This window comes from Delphinus delphis, chromosome 13 (assembly GCF_949987515.2).
Source record: "Delphinus delphis chromosome 13, mDelDel1.2, whole genome shotgun sequence".
Taxonomy (NCBI): domain Eukaryota; kingdom Metazoa; phylum Chordata; class Mammalia; order Artiodactyla; family Delphinidae; genus Delphinus; species Delphinus delphis.
Window position 1 is genome coordinate 35,368,959 of NC_082695.1, and position 22,146 is coordinate 35,391,104.

Consider the following 22,146-nt stretch of genomic DNA (forward strand, 5'->3'; position numbering starts at 1 on the left):
TCCTGTCAAAATCCAGGGAAAAGTTTCTAACATGATATTGACACAGGTAAATTCCATTCAATACCCATAACCATATACCATGGAAACCAATCTTTCTAACATTTGCATCCTTGCCCTTTTCCTTCGAAGGCACATTGGTCCATGAAAAGACTAAAAATTAGTCTGATGTTCATTCAACAAATGGAACAGGAAATTACATTTCTGTGTGTAGTAATCATATTTCTTTCATTTTCATTTCCTTTATGGTATTGGCAAATCCTGTTCTCTCTGTTTTTACTTTGATTCTTGCTAGAGGTTCATCAATCTTATTGACCGTTGCAAAGAACCAGCCTTCGGCCTCATTAATTTTCTCTATTGCTTTCCTCTAATCAATTTCATTGATTTTTTGCTCTTTATTATATCCTTCAACTTAATTTGCTTTTATTTTGTTTTGTTTTTCTTATTTCTTAAGGTAGAATCTTACGCTGATTTGAGACATTTCTTCTTTTCTCTTATAAAGATATAATACTTTGTTCTAAAAGATATTTGCAGCATCTCACAAATTTTATTATGCTATTTTTCCATTTTCATTCAGTAAAAAATATTTTAAAATTTCCCGTGAGAATTCTTTTTTGACCCATGGATTATTTAGAAGTGCTGTTTAATTTCCATGTGTTAGTAGCTTTTTCTGTTATCTCTCTGGTTTTGATTTTAAGTATAATTCTGTTATGGTCTGAGAATATATTTTCCATAATTTCAATTCTTTTAAATATCCTAAGGTTTGTTTTATGATCCAGGACATATCTTAGTGAAAGTTCTATGTACACTGGAAAAGACTGTGTTGTTGGGTGGAATGTTCTATTAATGTCTATTACATCCAATTGGTCAGTGGCATTGTTCAGTTCTTATTTATCCTTACTGAGTTCCTGTCTACTAGTTCTATGGTTACTGAGAGAGGAATGTCAAATTCTCTAAACATAATCATAGATTTGCATGTATCTTTTTTCAGTTCTTTCAATTTTTGTTTCATGTAATCTGAAACTCCAGTAATATGGATAAACACTTTGAATTGCTATGCCTTATTGTGAATTGATCCTTTTATCAAGAGGTGATATCCTTCTTTATCCCTGGGAACTTTCTTTGCTCTGAAGTTTACTTTGTTTGATATTAATGTGGCCACTACAACTTACTGTTGATTAGTGTTTGTAACCTACGTATATCATTACTACTACTATTATTATTCTTGGCCGTGCTGCGTGGCATGTGGGATCTTTGTTCCATGACCAGGTATCAAACCCATGTTCCCTTCATTGGAAGCATAGAGTCTTAACCAGTGGACCACCAGGGAAGTCCCAGTATATCATTATATTTGAAGTGAGTTTAGCATGGACAACCTAGAGTTGATTCATTATTTTTTGACCATGGTGACAATCTGTCTTTTAACTAGTGTGCTTAGACCATTTACATTTAATGCATTTATTGATATGTTTGGATTTAAGTTTACCATTTCGTTGTTCATTTTATGCTTGTTCCCTTTGTTTTTGTTTGTTTGTTTGTTGGCTTGTTTCCTTCTTTGCCCCTTTCTGGACTTCTTTGGGTTATTTCAGTATTTTTTAGTGTTCTGTGTTAATTTATCTGTTGTGACTTTTTAGTATATCATTTTGTATAATTTTTTTTGGTGGTAGGTCTAGGGCTTCCAAAATGCATAATTCACTTTTTCTTTTATTTTCATAATTCACTTTTAACAGTATAATTCAATTGATATTTTGCCACTTCAATTGGAATGTAAAAATCTCACCACCTTTTAGGTCCCTTTGTCCTCACCCTTCATGCTATAGTTGTCATATATACTATATCTACACTGTAAATCCCATCAATTTCAAATTAAAATTTTTGTTTTCAATTGTCAAACATAAAGAATTCAAGAAGAGAATGGTCTATTAAGTTTATCAAGGTATTTATCCTTTTTATCTAGTTATTCTTTTTTTCTTGTTGTTCCAAGTTTCCTTCTAGTGTCACTTTCCTTCTGTATGAGAGCTTCCTTTAGCATTTTTTTAAGCAAGATTTTATTTTATTTACTTATTTTTTTAACATCTTTATTAAGTTTCATTAGGTCCAATTTGTTTATTTTTGCTTTTATTTCCATTTCTCTAGGAGGTGAGTCAAAAAGGATCTTGCTGTGATTTATGTCCTAGTGTGTTCTGCCTATGTTTTCCTCTAAGAGTTTTATAGTGTCTGGCCTTACATTTAGGCCTTTAATCCATTTTGAGTTTATTTTCGTGTATGGTGTTAGGGAGTGTTCTAATTTCATTCTTTTACATGGAGCTGTCCAGTTTTCCCAGCACCACTTATTGAAGAGGCTGTCTTTTCTCCACTGTATATTCTTCTTTTTTTTTTTTTTTTGCGGTACGCGGGCCTCTCACTGTTGTGGCCTCTCCCGTTGCGGAGCACAGGCTCCAGATGCGCAGGCCGAGCGGCCATGGCTCACGGGCCCAGCCGCTCCACTGCATGTGGGATCTTCCCGGACTGGGGCATGACCCGTGTTCCCTGCATCGGCAGGTGGACTCTCAACCACTGCGCCACCAGGGAAGCCCTCCACTGTATATTCTTGCCTCCTTTATCAAAACTAAGGTGACCATATGTGCATGGGTTTACCTCTGGGCTTTCTATCCTGTTCCATTGATCTATATTTATGTTTTTGTGCCAGTACCATACTGTCTTGATTACTGTAGCTTTGTAGTATAGTGTAAAGTCAGGGAGCCTGATTCCTCCAGCTCTGTTTTTCTTTCTCAAGGTTGCTTTGGCTATTCGGGGTCTTTTGTGTTTCCCTACAAATTGTGAAATTTTTTGTTCTAGTTCTGTGAAAAATGCCAATGGAAGTTTGTTAGGAATTGCATTGAATCTGTAGATTGCTTTGGGTAGTATCGTCATTTTCACAATGTTGATTCTTCTAATCCAAGAACATGGTATATGTCACCATCTGTTTGTAACATCTTTAATATCTTTCATCAGTGTCTTATAGCTTTCTGCATACAGGTCTTTTGTCTCCTTAGGTAGGTTTATTCCTAGGTATTTTATTCTTTTTGTTGCAGCGGTAAATGGGAGTGTGTCCTTGATTTCTCTTTAAGATTTTTCATCATCACTGTATAGAAATGCAAGAGATTTCTGTGCATTAATATCATATCCTTTACCAAATTCATTGATTAGCTCTAGTAGTTTTCTGGTAGCGTCTTTTAGGATTCTCTATGTATAGTATCATGTCATCTGTAAACAGTGACAGTTTTACTTCTTTTCCTGTTTGGATTCCTTTTATTTCTTTTTCATCTCTGATTGCTGTGGCAAAAACTTTCAAAACTATGTTGAATAACGGGTGAGAGGGGGCAACGTCATCTTGTAGTGATCTTAGGTGAAATGGTTTGTTTTTCAGCATGGATAAAGATGTTGGCTGTGGGTTTGTCATATATAGCTTTTATTTTATTGAGGTATGTTCCCTCTATGCCTATTTTCTTTAGGTTTTTTTTTTATCATAAATGGGTGTTGAATTTTGTCCAAAGCTTTTTTTGCATCTATTGAGATGATCATACAGTCTTTTTTTTTTAAGTCTTTTTTTTTAATGAGGTTTTTTATACTGCTGCCCAGAGGATCATACAGTCTTTATCCTTCAGTTTGTTGATATGGTGTATCACATTGCTTGATTTGCATATACTGAAGAATCCTTGCATTCCTGGGATAAACCCCACTTGATCATGGTGTATGATCCTTTTAATGTGCTGTTGGATTCTGTTTGCTAGTACTTTGTTGGGAATTTTGCATCAATGTTCATCATTGATACTGACGTGTAGTTTTCTTTCTTCGTGAGGTCTTTGTCTGGTTTTAGTATTAGGGTGATGGTGGCCTCGTAGAATGAGTTTGGGAGTGTTCCTCCCTCTGCTATTTTTTGGAAGAGTTTGAGAAGGATAAGTGTTAGATCTTCTCTAAATGATTGTTAGAATTTGCCTGTGAAGCCATCTGGTCCTGGGCTTTTGTTTGTTGGAAGATTTTAATCACAGTTTTAATTTCAGTGCTTGTGAATCGTCTTTTAAATTTTCTTTCTTCCTGGTTCAGTGTCGGGAGGTTGTGCTTTTCTAAGAATTTGTCCATTTCTTCCAGGTTGTCCATTTTATTGGCATAGCGTTGCTTGTAGTAATGTCTCATGATCCTTTGTATTTCTACAGTGTTAGTTGTTACTCCTCCTTTTCCATTTCTAATTCTGTTGATCTGAGTCTTCTTCCTTTTTATCTTGATGAGTCTGGCTAATGGTTTATCAATTTTGTTTATCTTCTCAAAGAACCAGCTTTTAGTTTTATTGATCTTTGCTATTCTTCATTTCTTTTTCATTTATTTCTGATCTGATCTTTATGATTCCTTTCCTTCTGCTAAATTTAAGGGGATTTTTGTTCTTCTTTCTCTAATTGCTTTAGGTGTTGTTTATTTGAGATGTTTTTTGTTTCTTCAAGTAGGATTTTATTGCTATAAACTTCCCTTTTGGAACTGCTTTTGCTGCATCCCTTAGGTTTTGTGTCATCGTGTTTTCATTGTCTTTTGTTTCTAGGTATTTTTTGATTTCCTCTTTGATTTCTTCAGTGATCTCTTGGTTATTAAGTAGTGTATTGTTTAACCTCCATGTGTTTGTATTTTTTACATTTTTTTTTCCTGTAATTGATATCTAGTCTCATAGCGTTGTGATCGGAAAAGATACTTGATATGATTTCAATTTTCTGGAATTTACCAAGATTCGATTTGTGACCCAAGATATGATCTATCCTGGAGAATGTTCCATGAGCACTTGAGAAGTAAGTGTATTCTGTTGTTTTTGGATGGAATGTTGTATAAATATCAGTCAAGTCCATCTTGTTTAATATATCATTTAAAGCTTGTGTTTCCTTATTTATTTTCACTTTGGTTGATCCTTCCATTGGTGAGAGTGGGTTGTTAAAGTCCCCTACTATGATTGTGTTACTGTTGATTTTCCCTTTTATGGCTATTAGCATTTGCCTTATATACTGAGCTGCTCCTATATTGGGTGCATAAATATTTACAATTGTTATATCTTCTTCTTGGATTGATCCCTTGATCATTATGTAGTGTCCTTCTGTGTCTCTTGTAATAGTCTTTATTTTAAAGTCTATTTTGTCTGTTATGAGAATTGCTTCTCCAGCTTTCTTTTGATTTCCATTTGCATGGAATATCTTTTTCCATCCCCTCACTTTTAGTCTGTATGTGTCCCTAGGTCTGAAGTGGGTTGCTTGTAGACAGCATATATACGGGTCTTGTTTTTGTATCCATTCACCCAGTCTGTGTCTTTTGGTTGGAGCATTTAATCCATTTACATTTAAGGTACTTATCAATATGTATGTTCCTATTACCATTTTCTTAATTGTTTTGGGTTTGGTATTGTAGGTCTTTTCCTTCTCCTGTGTTTTTTGCATAGAGAAGTTGCTTTAGCGTTTACTGTATAGCTTGTTTGGTGGTTCTGAATTCTCTTAGGTTTTGCTTGTCTGTAAAGGTTTTAATTTCTCTGTCAAATGTGAATGAGATCCTTGCCGCGTAGGGTAATCTTGGTTGTAGGTTTTTTCCTTTCGTCACTTTAAATATGTGCTGCCAGTCCCTTCTGGCTTGCAGAGTTTCTGCTGAAAGATCAGCTGTTAACCTTATGGGGGTTCCCTTGTATGTTATTTGTTCCTTTTCCCTTGCTGCTTTTTATATTTTTTCTTTGTATTTAATTTTTGTTAATTTGATTAATATGTGTTCTGGCATGTTTCTCCTTGGATTCATCCTGTATGGGACCCTCTGCGCTTCCTGCAGTTGATTAACTATTTCCTTTCCCACATTAGGGAAGTTTTCAGCTATAATCTCTTCAAATATTTTCTCCGTCCCTTTCTTTTTCTCTTTTTCTTCTGGGACCCCTATAATTCGAATGCTGGTGCATTTAATGTTGTCCCAGAGGTCTCTGAGACTGTCCTCAGTGCTTTTCATTGTTTTTTGTTTATTCTGCTCTGTGGTAGTTATTTCCACTACTTTATCTTCCAGGTCACTTTTCTGTTCTTCTGCCTCAGTTAGTCTGCCATTGATTCCTTGTAGGGAATTTAAAATTTCATTTATTGTGTTGTTCATCATTGGTTCTTTGCTCTCTTTAGTTCTTCTAGGTCCTTGTTAAACGTTTCTTGTATTTTCTCCATTCTATTTCCAAGAGTTTGGATCATCTTTACTATCATTACTCTGAATTCTTCAGGTAGACTGCCTATTTCCTCTTCATTTGTTCGGTCTGGTGGGTTTTTACCTTGCTCCTTCATCTGCTGTGTGTTTCTCTGTCGTCTTATTTTGCTTAACTTACTGTGGTTGCAGTCGCCTTTTCACAGGCTGCAGGTTCATAGTTCCCATTGTTTTTGGTGTCTGCCCCCAGTGGCTAAGGTTTGTTCAGTGGGTTGTGTAGGCTTCCTGGTGGAGGGGACTAGTGTTTGTTTTCTGGTGTTAAGCTGGATCTTGTCTTTCTGGTGGGCAGGACCTTGTCCAGTGGTGTGTTTTTGGTTGTCTGTGACCGTATTATGATTTTAGGCAGCCTCTCTGCTAATGGGTGTGGTTGTGTTCCTGTCTTGCTAGTTGTTTGGCATAGAGTGTCCAGCACTCTAGCTTGCTGGTCGTCGCGTGAAGCTGGTTCTTAGCATGGAAATGCAGATGTCTGGGAGAGCTTTTTCCATTTGATATTATGTGGAGCTGGGAGGTCTCTGGTGCGTCAGTGTCCTGAAGTCGGCTCTCCCACCTCAGAGACAGAGGTCTGACACCCGGCTCTAGCACCATAACCCTGTGAGCCACACGGTGAGGAGAAAAGGGAGAAAGAAAGAAAGAGAGAGGAGAGAGGAGAGTGGAGAGAGGAGAGAGGAGAGAGAGGAAAAGAAAAGGAAGGAAGGAAGGAAGGAATGGACATTTTGAATAGTACATTATGAGAGTCTGAGTCTTATTTAAATTCTGTAGAGGATGTAACTTTTTTTTTTTAAGCAGGCAATTAATCCAGACAGTCCACAAATTCCTACCTACCTTCTATGGGTTATAATTTCAATATCTGTTCAGTTTTCAAAGCCTTTGTAATGCTCTTTGGATATATCCTGGGTGAGTACCACTCAGCGGTCAGTCTGAGGCCTAGGCAGTCGTTTCTAGTTAGTTCAGTTCGCAAAGTCTTTGGTATACTAATTTGGATCAGAGTCACACAGTTGCAGGTCCAGAGTGAGCCCAGGAGTTCATAAACAAGTTTATGGAGTTGCTTTCCCAAGCCCTTCCATCTCAGTCATTTCCTAGGTAAGAAACTCTTTGGTCCTCTGTCCAGACACTTGGGGCTTTAGTGATCCCTCTCTTGCACTGCTGTGTTTGGGCTTACATTCTAGAGAGAAAAAAAGCAATACGGTTTTGTTCTACCTTCTTTCAGCTGCAGCTTTGAGGATCATGGAAGAGGGTTCCTTTCCCTAGGAATTTTGGCTCTTGCAGGGTCTCGTAACTATTACTGTCAATTCTGCCATGGGATTGCCTGGGGGCTGGGCCATGGCAGAGAAGAGAAAATAACCTTTTCCCCTTCCTGAACACTGAGTGTCCTTCCCTAGTTCTGAGCCAGGTCTAGAGTGCTCCTCCTGGAGTCTGTCTGAGCCACAGTGCTTACTTCCGGGTTTTGGGCTGCGTTGGATTCAAGTTAGAGGCTACTGGCGATGAAGAATGGTAACTTCACTACTGATGCTGTGGTAATTCAAATTCTGGTGACCTTCCTGATGTGCCTGCTGCTATTTAATTTTCAGAGATTTCAAATAGTTGCACCATGCATTCTTTCTGGGCTTTATAGTTGTGTTCAGTGTGAAAGAAAGGGTGAAGCATGCTTACTCCGTTTCACCTGGAATGACAGCCATGAGCTGAAGTTATAATTGTATTTATTTTTAATTAATTTAGATTTAAATAGTCACTATGGCTAATGGCTATCATATTGGGTGGCACAGTTTTAGAATGAATGATACAAAAGCAACTGTGCGTTTCTCAAAGTCATTAGACCTTACAATTTGAATTCTCTGGAAGTGTAGAATATGCTTAGTGGTTAAATTATTAATCAAATTCTACCAGGAGACGATGGAAATTCTTTATAAAACAGATATAGAAGATCTAGAAGCATAAAACAAACTCCATGATTTTCGTAATATCATATTTACAAATAGAGACACTAAAATCTCTGTTATTTTTAACTTTTAAGAGTATATAAACCATAGGAAAAAAGCAGGAAAGTTTGAATTATTCATTTGCATTACCAGAGAATAATGTTCATTTGGAAATTTGCTAATAAGGCACCCATCTCTATGACTAGATTTTGATGTAACTTGGAGCAGAAGAAACCATTCAGTATTTTAATGGATAAGATTTCAGTAGTTTCCTGGTTGTTTCGTCTGTTGCACAAATCTGTAAGTAAAAAGTAAAATAGGCAATGAGTTTTTTATGTGCCCTAATTTTGAGCTTCAGCTTTGTTTCACACAGAAACTTTACTTACAAAGGGAATTGGTGATCAAATGCAGATGCTGTCACAATCCTGGCTCCTAAACCCATATTTCTTATAAAATCATTATTTTCCCTAGCCAACTGTAAGATGACCAGAAAACATGATGGATGATGGAAATCATCTTTATTTTTAGGATATCACTAAAATGCTTTTTCCAATATTATGTGTTAGAACCTTTCTACCATGTTATGTTGAAGATTAAGACTGAAGGATAAGTCTTTTATAATGACTGTGGTATATTCTCAGTAGTTAACCTCTTTGGGAATTGATGGTAAACCCAATTAAGCTGAATTTCAGGTTATAATTCCAGGCATGCTGGGAGAGCTTTAGTATTATATTTATGGCTATATGTATGTTCTTTAACTCTAGACATGTCTTATTGTCATATTTATTTTTCTGTTATCCAAATGAAATCAAATATGTATTTAAAGTTGGTGGTTTTCTTGCACTGTTGGTGGGAAAGTAAACTGATACAGCCACTATGGAGAACAGTATGGAGGTTCCTCAAAAAACTAAAAATAGAACTACCATATGACCCAGCAATCCCACTACTGGGCATAAACCCTGAGAAAACCATAATTCAGAAAGCATCATGTACCAAAATGTTCATTGCAGCTCTATTTACAATAGCCAGGACATGGAATCAACCTAAGTGTTTGTCAGCAGAGGAATGGATAAAGACGATGTGGCACATATATACAGTGGAATATTACTCAGCCATAAAAAATGAAATTAAGTTATTTGTAGTGAGGTGGATGGACCTAGAGACTGTCATATAGAGTGAAGTAACTCAGAAAGAGAAAAACAAATACCATTTGCTAACACATATATATGGAATCTAAAAAAAAACAAAGGTTCTGAAGAACCTAGGGGCAGGATAGGAATAAAGACGCAGACATAGAGAATGGACTTGAGGATATGGGGAGGGGGAAGGGTAAGCTGGGACGAAGTGAGAGAGTGACATGGACATATGTACACTACCAAACGTAAAATAGATAGCTAGTGGGAAGCAGCCACATAGCACAGGGAGATCAGCTCGGTGCTTTGTGTCCACCTAGAGGGGTGGGATAGGGAGGGTGGGAAGGAGACGCAAGAGGGAGGAGATACAGGGATACATGTATATGTATAGCTGATTCACTTTGTTATACAGCAGAAACTAACACACCATTGTAAAGCAATTATACTCCAATAAAGATGTATTGGGCAAGAAAAGGAGACGTAGACCTAGCACAGAATAACAAGATAATAACTTCTAGTAATCCAGCTACTAGAATAAAGGCATGATATTCCAAAAACATATTTTTAAGTGTCTATCCAGCTTTAGTTACTGAATAAGATAGGCAAAAAGATTGCCCACCTTGGAGCCGACCTTCAGGTGAAGAGAGTCAGAAATTAAACAAGATGAATTTGTTTGGAGTGTCATGGCAGAGATATATGTGCAACATTCAATATTGTGGTTAGGGATGTCCTCACTGAGAAGTTGATGTTTGAGAAGGGTACAGTGTTAGAGAGTGACCAGCCTTTAGGCAGTCAGGCTGAGCTTCTTTTGGGGTTCTAGCTTTGAAGATTAGGAACTCTGGTTCATGAAGTTGAGAAGTCCTATTTATATCTAGGCAATAACCATGAAGAAGTCAAAGGACTTAGGAGTTCATTCGAGGCTCTGCACCTGGCCAGGTTGGAAGCTGACATCCCTCGGAACAGAAGGACTTGGAAAAAGGCTGCACTAGGCAGATCGGTAAGGTTAAATCAGCTGCTGGGATGAGGGGATGGCTAAATCAGGACGCCAGAAGCAAAATGGGTAATAGGGCGTCTGCAGGGATAGCTTCCTGTGCTGAACTTCTGAAGTACTATCCAGGCTGATCTGTTGGCTCTACTCACTAGGTGGGACTTCCTGGATGGTAAAATACTCACATATTTAAGGTAAATTTTGACATTCATGGGTTATATAATCTCCTCTCGTGGCAGATCCACATGCTTGAGTCTGACCTGACTAGGGTTGCCAGTTAAGGAACAGGGTGTCCTGATAAATTTGAATTTCAGATAAACAATGAAAAGCCTTTTAGTGTAAGTATATCTCAAATATTACTTGGGGTATACTATAATAAGTATACTTATACTAAATATATTCATTATTTTCTGAAATTCAAATTTAACTGAGCATTCTATGTTTTTATTTGCTAAATCTGGCAACCCTAGATTTGAAGCTCATTTGGAGGTCCAAATCCTTGATAGGCCAGGCTTTGGGGTGTGTGATAGAAGCTGAGACCTCCTTCCTCTTTAGCAGCATTTGTTGTTTAAAAATATTAGCATCCTCTATATCTGGGGTCCTAAAATGGATATTATGTACTTTTTAGAAAACTCTACTATTCACAGCAGTGGTGTGAATAACTAGCTAGTGAAGAATTGTATGGCCCTAAAGCAGCATTTAACTTTTCACACCACAACATCAATGTAGAAAGTATAAAATCGGAGCAGTGCTAGGAGTCTTGAACCACACCTACTGGGTCTCTCTGTCTTCTGTGGTGGGTTCTAAAGCATGTCTGTGGAAACCTGGGACTCCTTGCTACCCATTTGGAAAACTACTGCTTTAGTATCAAGAATTAGCTGAAAAGATCAGATGAGTCATTAAAAAAAAAAATCCCTCCCCACTGTGTTTGGGATCAAGCATTCTAAGTACTCGGTGGGTATGAGAGAATTTAAAGGTATGAGACAATTTTTTCTAAAGAAATGAATATTAATGGGATATATTTCTAGCAGTGAGTGTCTGGGAAAAGTATATTAACTTGGCAAGGAGGGAGTCCTACATACCCCCTCCCCCCCCACTTTTATTTTGCTGTAACTCTCTCTATAATGCCCAAGTTATTTTTTTTCTATAGGGAATTAGACCCTATTTTATTCCCAGCACAAAAGATGTAGCATGCCTTTTTATTTGCTATTTGATTAAATTCTCACCAGTTTTGAAGATCTGCAAATAATTACTCAGTCATAGGTCAGTTAAGAATACTGAAGTACAACCAGACAATACATATGGTATTTCAATTAATTTTCATGTGAATTTCTATCATTTCTTTTCTTTGCACTGTTGTCATTGTTGGATAATTTAACATCTGTATGAGCATACTTAATTATAGCTGGCTTCAGAGTGGGCAAGGTCACATGGAAAATGCCATCACGAGAGGCCAGATTTGTACTGTGATTCTCAGAATTCACTCTGAGAATCATCTGTTAAAATCAATGGTGCGCCCAAATGAGGGATACCATTTTTATTTCTGACTTATTTTCAAGTTAAGATGCTATGTAGATTTGATGTGTAATATGTTATCACAGAGTACGTCTTGACAGTCCTGATTCAGGCAAAACTTGATGCTGGAGTCTCAAAGCTTTGTCCTAGGCTCCCCCCACCATCATCCCTTCCCTCATGTCTTTCCTTCCTGTCCTGTCCCTTTCTTTTCCTTTCCTTCTTCCCCTTTCTCACTTGCTCCCTAAATGATCTTATCCATTTCTATAGACTGTCCTCTTTCCCTCCACCCAAGATAAAAATCCCTGGTACTTGACTTTATTCTCTTTATTGGCAATTGGAGTGGCAATTGGAGTGGGCAGGTGGGCTTGGCAAATAAGATGCCGGTGCCTGGGTTTGAACTGAAGGTTGGTGACCCAAAGAATCAGGGACAGTAGAGAGTTCATCTGGGTGGGAACAAGCAGCATCCAAGTCCATATCCTGGGGGCAGCCTGAACCGTGGTACCAGTGGCCACGTTCAGTGTCTAGGGCCAGCCATGGTGGCTGCCATGGCCTCAGCAGAGGAACAATGGCATAATTTTCACTGTGTTCTTTGCTGACCAGTGTTCTGTGGTTTCTGCTTATTTTCTGAGTGTGTTTCTCCAAACTTCTTGGAAATTCTATGAGCTCTCCAACATCTTTCCAATACATTTCTGTTATACTTAAACTAGCAAGAGTTATTCCTATTATTTGTTGATTGCCATGATGATGGGGTTCATAAAATTAGTCCAGACTTCTTTTCTGAGCTTTAAAATCAAATGCTAAGTTAAACTTTCAACTTGGATGTCTCGCATTAGAGTCATCTCAAAATAATGTGTCAAAACTGAACTTGTGTTCTTCTCCCAGGCCTGATACTTCCCCAGTCTTCCCTGCTCCATAACCTTGACTCAGTCCAGTCATCTGGCATCATGTTGGATGATGGATTGTTGACCTGGTCTGGCTGCACCAGGCTGGAGACCAGCAAATAGCCAGAACAATTGAGTAGGAGAGAATAAAGACCCTCTGAGAAGGCCTCAAGGTTACCTTCTCAAAGGAGGTGCTTCACTTGGGTCTGATGTTGTGTCTGCGTCCATCATTGTTACCTTGAGACGCCCATGCACACCCTTCCAGTCTGGCCTCATGCCACTCCTGTCCTTGATGACTGTGGTCCAGACTCACTGGTCATCTTTCAAGTCCTTGAACATGCCAGGCTCTTTCCATTCTCAGGCCCTTTGCTCAGGCTGTTCACAGTGTTTGGAAAGCTCTTTCCTTCTCTTTACCTCACTAATTCCTTCCTGTGCTTTAGCTTAAATAAAATTTCTTTGCCTTTTCTAACCCCTCAAGCTAAATTATATCTTCCTGTTTGTTTTTGCATTTTCCCCTATAGGTAGTAACCAGAACATTTGAAAGTCTATATTCCATTTGAAAGTCTATATTTATTTGCTTAACGTCTGCTAGGCTATATGCTTCCTCAAGGTACGGGCATTGTCTCCTCAGTGCTTGCACAGAGTGAGGCATATGGTAGATGTTCAACAGATATTTGTTGTAAAAATGAGTAAATGAAAGAAAATCATAAATTTAGGGGAATGGAAGTGAGGAGGAGAGGATAAAAAGGAAGTACCATTGCTCCTGCCCTTTAGTTAATTTATCAACTTACATCCTTACCTCATGAAAAGAGTTCTTTTTAAGTGGCTGGCATTGCCAGCTCAAGGCAAATATGATCTGGTAGGTCTTTATGTAGAATATTCTAGGCCTCTTGCTCCTTTGGCCTTAGCCCTGCACATATGAGTACAACCAAGGAGCCTCCTCTTTAGGACCTGGGCAGCGTTCATGATCTTCATTACTTACTCAGAGTGGTACCGAGTTACCCATGTTTTTCACCATCTCTGCTGCTCTTCCTGGGTGCTTCTCTCTCTAACATTGCTGAAGGCAGGGCCTTGGTTAGATCAGCTGTGGGTTCCCCCTGCAGCATCACCTGTACACCACTTGGTCTACTGCCGTTCATAGATGCCTTCCTTTCCAGGTTGCACTGGGGTTCATTTTCCACCATAATAAATGCTCCTCCTGATGTGGATCTTTCTAGAGATGCTGAGGACTCTTCTTATTTATTAGAAAAGAAAAAAAATTCTGTTCATGGTATATAGGCACCTGGGTTCTGCCAGCTGTCTCCCTTTCTCAGGTTTATACTGGACTTAGAAGACAACCCATGAGTGTCATGGTCTTCCTGTTTCCCACACTGGGTTATTCCCTTTGTCCATCTACTCTGGCAGGTGACAGCTAAGAGGAGCCACCTACCTGTCTAAAAGACGTGCAGAAGACAGTGTCCCCTCAATTCCCTGGCTCCCAAGCCTTCTCCGTGGGGAAAGACATCAGCCAAATTGTCTTTGGGCAACTGCTCTCCAGAAAGCCACAGTGTATACCCATTTTCCCTGTCATCTTAACAGCCTCGCCATTAGAAATAGGGAAATCCTCGTTTCTCCTATGTTTAGCCCTGTCTTATGCTCTCAGGCTCCCAGGCATGGGTCACCAGAGGCCATTTGTAACACAGCCCCCTCAGTCACTGAACAGTGAGTTACAGGTATGGGATAGAGAGTTTTAACTCATCAACTTCTCGGTAGCATTAATCCTTTTACAACATAACTCAATAACTCTTCTGATTTTTTTAATATGAAGAAATGAATTTTCTAATAAAGAACTTGTTAGGAATGGTCTGAAACCTTAGGAGAAGGTAAGGCTGAAGAGATAGGTTCTTCTGAATTTGTAAGTTTGCAAATTGCTGGGCCAGAGTTCTCCCCTGAGGATGACGCAACTCTTGGAGTCTTGATCATGTCTGGCTCTTAAAAATTGTAGTGACATACCTTTTAATACTCAGAGTGATGATTTAAATAATTGTCTTGAACAGAAAGCACTTCTGAGGCATGACTGATTATGAATTCTAAGTCTTGAAGCTCTTAGAATTCAAAAAATATAATCATAACACATTTTATTTTAACTAATATTAATATTTTTATGGATTGTATTATCCTTTAGTCACTTGGAAGTGGGTTTAAGTCTATAATACCAACACTGGGGAGGATAACTAGTAATATGGACAACCCAAAATATGAATTATTTTTAAATCAATGAGATGCTTTCTATCTTGTAATGTAGCAGACCTAACCTATTTATTTATGTTTTGGTTGGGCTGACATTAAGAGCAATTTATAATCCTTGAACATATATTTATGAGTGCTAAGGTACATGATGTGCAGGTGTTTTATATTCCTAATCCATGAGGGCCTCCTGCTTTTCCCTAAGTCTAGCCCCTTACCGTTTCTTCACCCTTCCCACAAGACCTTGACCATCAACCATTTTCTCATTGCTCTTGCATCTTCTTTGTCTACTTTCCATTGATTCTTTCTTCTAAGCCTATATTTTGGGGATATTGGGGGATATGTACACACACACACAAATTCTTTTGAAACCGTTTTCTCTTCAGGTTGTCTCAACACTCATTTGTTTAACTGACAACCTTTTTGAGATAATGATATATACTGTCTACCTTCACTTTATGTTTCACTCACTTTTCATGCATTTAAAAATTGTTTTTACCCTCACTTCTATATTAGTTTCCTATGGCTGCTATAACAAATAACCACAAACTTGGTGATTTAAAACAACGTAAATTTATTCTCTTATAATTCTTGAGGCTGGCATTCAAATCAGGTTAACTGGGCTAAAACCAAGGGGTTGGCAGGACCGCACTCCCTCTGAGAATCCGGGGAAGAATCCATTTCCTTGCCTTTTTCAGCTCCTAGTGGCCATCTGGCTCCTTCTTGCATCTTCAAAGCCCACATCGTAGCATCTTCTGCTGAGGTTATTGTGTCACTTTCTGTGCCAACTCTCCTTCCACCTCCCTTCTCTAGAGATACTTGTGATTGCATTTAGGGCCCACCCAGATGATCCAGGAGAATCTTCTCACCCCCAGATCCTTAACATAATCACACCTGGACTCTGTGGGAGTCATTAATCAGCCTGCATCACATTTCTGATCACAAACCTGAAGTCATGACTCATCCCTTTCTCTGCCTTTGTGCAGCATTTAGAGACTGGCTTCTTGAAACACCCCTCTGTCTAACTTCTGTGTCAATTACTCCTGTTTCTCTCACAAGCATGTTATGTCCTTCTCTTCTTCCTCTCACTTCTAAATGTAGGTTTTCTTCAGTATACTCTCCTAAGTTTTATTTTTCTTGCTTTCTGGACTACCTTCCTTGACCGTCTCCTCCATATCTACACCTTCTCAATCTTCATCTCCTGGGCAAACCCCCTTCAGGACTCCAGCTGTGGTTTCCAGCTGCTTGCTAGACATCTTTCACACGGACAACCCTGAGTAATGAGACTGAACTCATTACCCACTCTCTAGACCTCTTCTGTCTCCTTAATCAGCATCACAGTTAATGACCTACCATTCAGAAGAATAATATAAGCTCTTTCTCTTTCTTTGTCGTGGCCACTACCTTATTTCAAACCCTAGATGACTCTGATATAAACTATTATCAGTAATTTCCTAACAGATTTTCCTCTCTGTGATTCTTAGCAATTCCCTACTTTGTTTTGAGAATCAGCTTTCTAAAACCTAGCTGTAACTGGTATAAATTTTGCGTTCATAATCCTCAGCACCACTGCCCCCCCCCCCCCCCCCCCCCCCCCCCGCAACCTTGCCCTGCCCCAGCATGTTCTGATTAAAATCAGATTTGTGGCCTTCAAGGCTCTCTTCAACTTGATTTCAGGTGTAACTTATAGATTTATCCCCCACCGCTATACTCACCGTAGACTCCTTCCACAACCTGCCAAATGTGAAGAGTTCATGTCTCTGTGCCACTGTGTATTCTATTACACCTATTTCCTCCTTTTTCATTATGAAAATCTCACAGTGCAGACCTCCAGGCAGAACATAATATGCGAAGACAAGACAGTGAAATGTATTTTAAATTTAAACAATTATTCAATCTTCTCCTTGCTTTGCCATTGAAAGTGCTAGTACTCTCTGCTGGGCCTTGTTAAGGAATGCCTTCATCAGACTTGGAGGTCCTGTCTGAATTTTCTATTAGTGAAGGGAAGGCTCTACTTAGTCAAAGGCCTAGTTTTTTTGTTTGTTTGTTTTGTTTTGTTTAAAAAAAGACACATTTATTCAGTGTCATGATCAGACTATTACATTTAGCAATCAACAGCATGGGTGCAAAAAAAAAAATCTACATTAAAACCCTTTGTTGGAATGCTTTATACTTTCCACAGAAAAGAAACTAAAATAACCTGTTATACAATTAGTCACAAATACAGTCCTCGAGTCTTTTTGCCCATACACATGAGTATTGTCTAAAACATGTCTTCTTTGTAGCAGCCGGGCCCTGCCACCACTGTGCTTGGCTGAGCTCACAAATCTGTTGTAACCTGTAGCTTCCCTGTCACTTCTCTGGCTCCCCTCTCCTGCTAAGCTTTGTTTCCTGGCAGTAATCAAAACCTTCTGCCACTGCCACAGCTACTGCTGCTGCTGGAACCACCACAGCCACCTCGGTTTCGGGGTTTGGCAAAGTATTGGCCTCCACCACCACAGGGGCCAGAACTTCCGCCTCCAAAGTTTCCTCCTTTCATGGGTCCAAAATTTGAAGATTGATTGTTGTAACTGCCAGAATCATTGTAGATTCCACCACCTCCAAAACTGCTTCCATCATTACCAAATCCATTGTAGCCATCCCCACTGCCACCATATCCACCGCTACCAGGGCTGCCACCAAAGCCACCTTGACCACTGAAGTTTCCTCCATGACCAAAGCTGCCATTCCCACCAAAACCACCTCCACGACCACCACCAAAGTTTCCAGAACCACTTTGACCTCTTTGGCTGGATGAGGCACTAGCCATCTCTTGCTTAGATAGGGCTTTCCTTAATTCACAGTTGTGGCCATTCACAGTGTGGTATTTCTAAATGACAATCTTGTCTACAGAGTTATGGTCATCAAAGGTTACGAAAGCAAAGCGTCTCTTTTTGCCACTGCCTCGATCAGTCATGATTTCAATCACTTCAATTTTCCCATACTGTTCAAAATAATCTCTTAGATGATGTTCTTCAGTGTCTTCTTTAATGCCACCAACAAAAATCTTTTTCACAGTTAAGTGGGCACCGGGTCTTTGAGAATCTTCTCTTGAGACGGCCCTCTTTGGTTCCACAACTCTTCCATCCACCTCGTGTGGCCTTGCCTTCATGGCTGCATCCACCTCCTCCACAGTGGCATATGTGACAACCCCGAAGGCTCTGGAGCGCCTGGTGTTTGGATCCCTCATCACCACACAATCTGTGAGCGCTCCCCACTGCTCACAACGGCTCCTCAGGCTCTCATCGGTTGTTTCAAAGCTCAGACCTCTGATGAAGAGCTTCCGCAGCTCTTCGGGCTCTTTGGGTGACTCTGACTTAGACATGACGGCAGTGGAGCGAGGGCAGACATCAACGATGCTTACTCGGCGGTGTCCACGGGCAGAAAGGAGTAATCTACCGAACGTATCTCCAAAGGCCTAGTTTTAATGTTAATTTCTTTTATCCTTCTTTATTTTATACATTAATTCTACAACTCTTTAATGAATACCTACTGTGTGCTAGATACTATTCTAGGCCCTGAAAGATAAAATAACAAGCAAAACTAACATGATCCCTGCCTTTTGGAAGTTATAGATTAGCGGGAAAACAGTATTAATCAAATACAATAAGATAGAAGTCAATGACATCTATGTCAAGTGCTAAGAAGAGGTGCCCAGTTTTATCAGAGTGTATCATTGGGGTGCTGACCTAGTTGGGGGGTTCAAAACAGGCTTCCCTGAGGAAAAAATGAATGAATAGCAAAGGGGAGGGAGGCATTCTGAAAAGACCTTATCCACGTGTTACACAGAGACTAATTTGGGGAAGAAAAAAAACCCACCTAAAATATACATTTAGCTACTAATTGGGAATGTGCATATAGTTAAATGTAGAAATTATATCCTCTAAATATACCTCTGAAGATATAAAGCTATGTTAGGGCCAAAATTGGCACCAAGAGCTAGCTCAGCACTTACAATGGATGTGCTGGGGTATAAATATCTTTACAATGTTACCTGGGATCCCGTAAATAGCTTTGTGAGAAAGGTCAATACGTTTTGCCTTGCCAAAGTGTTTCAGAAATGTTCCATAGGAATAATTCTTACTTCCTTAGGAGCACCTGTCTTGCTCATTGTTTGTTCAACAGCTGCAAAACAACTTGCTCTCTTATTGCAGTTTTTCTTTCCCCTTTAATGCGAGAAATCAGAGAGTTAAGTGTTAATCATGCTCCAGGTTTATCAGCATCGTCATCATCAGAGCACAAAATGTCTCTTGTTTCATGTTTATATTTCCCCCATCTTCCTTTGTTCTTCCTATTCCACTGCCCACACCACATATCTCTTTAAATATACATGTATTAGATTCAATGCATCCAAAATGAACTTGCTCTGCACCCCAAACTGCTGTTCTTCACTTCTAGTCTCACAGGTCAGAACTCTGCTAATGGGTGTCAATGACCCCACCTCCCAGATATCTCTGGACTCCACCCTTCCATCCATCCATGCTGCCACTCCTAGATTCAGGTCCTTGCTATTTATTTCCTGCACTACTGAAACTGATCTCCCGATTGTCTTCCTAACTCTAGTCTTATTTGCTAAATGCAACCAAAATGACTTTTCTAAAATGCATATCTGATCATACCACTCCTCTGCTTAAAAACCTTCCATGGCTCACAGTTTTCTGATGGAAGTCCTTAAAATGGTGTCAAGGCTCCTCACCTTTGACCCCTGTCTGCAGTTCTGGCATCACTGTACCCTCTTCGTAAGCATCCACTTTGCCTGCATCTTGAGCTACTTGGCAGCCCCCTACATGTACCTCTTGTTTCTTGCCTCTGTGCCTTAGCACATGGTGTTCAAAAGTCAGAGATGATTAGAAAAAGGTATTCCAAATAGAGAATCCAGCAAAAGAGCAAAGGCACTTGGACCGTCAGGGTAAACAATGTTTAGGAAAGCATTTATACAGAGTAAAAGACATAAAGAATCAAGGAATTGTGCACTTAAAACTACTGGAAGAAACAGCCAGTAGACCAGTTAGGGTAGGACATAGTTTCTACGTGACAGGATTAGAAGAATAAGGGAACTGGGGAGGATAAAGGAAAATTATTGAAGGTTTTTGGAAGAGAGAGTGATATGAGCAGAGTTATTGGCTGGTTGTGTCATATAGATTGAGCTGCACAGAGAAAGGATTGGGAACAAGTTAATAGGTTAGGAGCCAGTTGGGATAGTTTAGGGCCACTGATTAGAGGATAGACAGGGGCTCATCCTTAAAGATGGTAATGAAGTGTGTTTTCATATTCCACTGAATAAACTAATTATTTGAATTTTTCCCTTTTAAAGTGCATCAGTTTGAAAGCCTCCTCCGGTTTATCCAGTATACACGTGTGGAAGTTATAAGTTGGATGGGAATTTATCACTTAATTTAAAATTGTTACATATTTAATCATATATTGTTTAATCTATACACATAATGTGCCCATTGTTTACAGTCATGAAGCATTAGGAATGTTGACATTGACATTTAAGAATCTAATGAAGAGGGTGAAATTCTAATAAATCTCCAATTTAGTTTAAAACAATTTGTGACAAATCTGTAATTTGGCAACCATCTAATGAAAATTCTTATATAGCAAAGCAAGATCTTGTAAAAAAAAAAAAAAGATAGCAATGATCATATTCCTCTTATGATTTCCTTGGTTGGGAATGGAGCCTGTTTCCAGCCAAAGTGTGTTACTTGCCCATTGCATACTGAGAATTTATCTTTCATCTTGTTATTTACAATCAAAACTCAAAAATATAAAAGTAATCCAGCTGAATTTTATAAAGGCAAGGACTTCAAATAGTGAAAGCATTTTAGAATCCATTGTTAATATTGAAACACATAGTCAAATTTCAATGCAATTTTAATATATGCTCCCAACCGAAATGTTAGCAGGACTCCTAGAGATGAATGAGAAACTGACTTTTGATTCAGTTCCCGTGAACTGAGTTCAGAAATGCCCTTGGATCAGCCCCTATTAGACTAGGTTGAGAGTACTTTATGTCCTGTGCTTTGTGGTCTTATGCGGTATGTTGATAAACTTGAGAGACGTGGGGTCACTGTGGGCCAGGTTCACACTCAGTGAGTCTACCTGTGGTAGACTATGCTGCCAGCCCTGATCTTCCTGGAGGAAATAGTTATCTTCCAGAAGGTGTGATATGACTCTCAGTCAAATATCGGCAAACCTGAGCTCCCAGGTGGGGACCCTACCCTATGCTAGGGGGTGTTGGTGATTACTGTGTATCTTGACTGTCCTGGCTTCCTTCAATATCCTTTGCTATAGAAACCCTGTTTGACTTATCCATGTCGTAGCTGGGTCAAGCCTTTCTGTCAATCTTAGACTACTTATCAACATAGCCAGTATAGCGGTTGAGCATTATAATGTCATTTAAAAACATTTGGGTTGAATCATGCTGTCTCCTAAAGAATTAGCTTAAAATAAATTTAGTGGTCATTTGTTAAATGGTAAGAAGTAAGGATTTGTCTTCATATTTTGAAATTTTAAGTGCATTAAAATCAATATCTTTATCTAAAATAAAAATATATGCAAAGGAAAAGTGGTTATTTAAAGTTCTTATGGGGATAGACAGAAATTATTTAGAATGTAAAGTGTTTATAATTCAAAAAGTTGGGAAATGCTGGCCCAAGAGAAAAGCAATCCTATCCTGAACTAGACTGTTCTTGATGGGAATTGAAAGGAGAACATGAGAGAAAGAGATCTTTCCATCACTTCCAAATGTCACAAGTACCTAATGGAACATCCAAGGGATGATTCCACGCAGGTAATTAGTGAGACTCCAAAATTCTTCCATATATTTTTTTGTACAGAAGCAGTGCTAATTGCAAAATTCTCATTGTGTACTCAGCCCGATGCAGACAAAGCAAAATGCTGCTCTTACATATCCGACGTGTCTGCTGTCCCAAATATGATTTCAGTTCCAGGGTTTTGACAGGAGGAACCAGCATTGATATAAGATTATCGATCTGCATTATAATAAATTATTTGCACCAAGGCTAAATGTATATCCAACCTTCATGCTTTTACCCACTTTTAATACTTTATAAGAGTTTATGAAAAATTTGAAACTATCATTTTAAAATAAGAAAAAAGTGAAGATACCAGTTAACAAAAGAATATCTTGCAAAGTTAAACTTTACATTTTTTAGGGTTGCATAAATTGGCCTTTCAGAGTAGAAAGATCA

At 38.9% G+C, this 22,146-nt stretch overlaps 1 pseudogene; it reads right to left on the reverse strand.

Annotated features, from left to right (window-relative positions):
• Positions 1 to 17,245: 17,245 nt before the first annotated feature.
• LOC132436588 (heterogeneous nuclear ribonucleoprotein A1-like) lies at positions 17,246 to 18,254 on the reverse strand (annotated as a pseudogene).
• Between the last annotated feature and the right edge of the window lie 3,892 nt (positions 18,255 to 22,146).